This window comes from Rhagoletis zephyria, unplaced genomic scaffold (genome assembly GCF_001687245.7).
Source record: "Rhagoletis zephyria isolate East Lansing unplaced genomic scaffold, Rhagoletis_zephyria_1.1 Rzeph_scaffold_00021, whole genome shotgun sequence".
Classification (NCBI taxonomy): domain Eukaryota; kingdom Metazoa; phylum Arthropoda; class Insecta; order Diptera; family Tephritidae; genus Rhagoletis; species Rhagoletis zephyria.
The window spans coordinates 811,266-812,009 of record NW_016157105.1 but is presented as its reverse complement, the minus strand read 5'-3'; the positions used below and the strand labels follow the sequence as shown (position 1 = coordinate 812,009).

The 744-nt window shown below is 34.6% G+C and overlaps 1 protein-coding gene across 4 annotated transcripts in view; it reads right to left on the bottom strand.

Moving 5' to 3' along the window:
- LOC108362068 (uncharacterized) overlaps window positions 1-744 on the bottom strand; it is a 608,307-nt gene that overhangs the window by 118,541 nt on the left and 489,022 nt on the right. The gene's annotated exons all lie outside the window — the stretch shown is intronic.

Genomic DNA, 744 nt, shown 5'->3' with positions numbered 1-744 from the left:
CGTACACTTTTATTTAATGTTTATTAAAATTACATCTCAAAAACTAGTTTTTGATTGAAATATTGAGATGGAACATAGAAATAGAGTGTTTTGCCACAAATTATACAATATAGAGAAATAGTTGCCACTTTTCACTTGGCTGGCCGAGATTTCTTCATTTTAAGATTTTAGAATTTTTGTGTCGGATTGAAAAAGTTGAGCTTGNTAGAGTGTTTTGCCACAAATTATACAATATAGAGAAATAGTTGCCACTTTTCACTTGGCTGGCCGAGATTTCTTCATTTTAAGATTTTAGAATTTTTGTGTCGGATTGAAAAAGTTGAGCTTGTAGGTGATGAATTTGCGGGGAGATGTGCTGCGGTTATTGATGTGTATACATCTTTGGTTTCGGTAGGGGTAAAATTTGCGAAGCTGTAACGCATATCCCAGCACAAAATTTCGAAGGGCTTAGCATGTGTATTTCAGCATAACATTTTTATTTTCATTAGAAGCACCCTGTGTTCGCTTGCCAAATGGTTGCATACATTTGGGCATATGCATAGTAAGAGGAAGTGCGCTACAATTGATTACACTGGTCGACGGCCAAAATTTACCAGAGACGCCGTTATGAAATTCGTATGTAAAATCACCCCCTGATTCCGAAAATCAAGGTTATTTTTAATTTTATGGTACCGTTTTTGAGATATTTGCAATTTACCGTTTTTGCAAAAAAAAAAAAATTGGGTCCACTTAATCATATATATC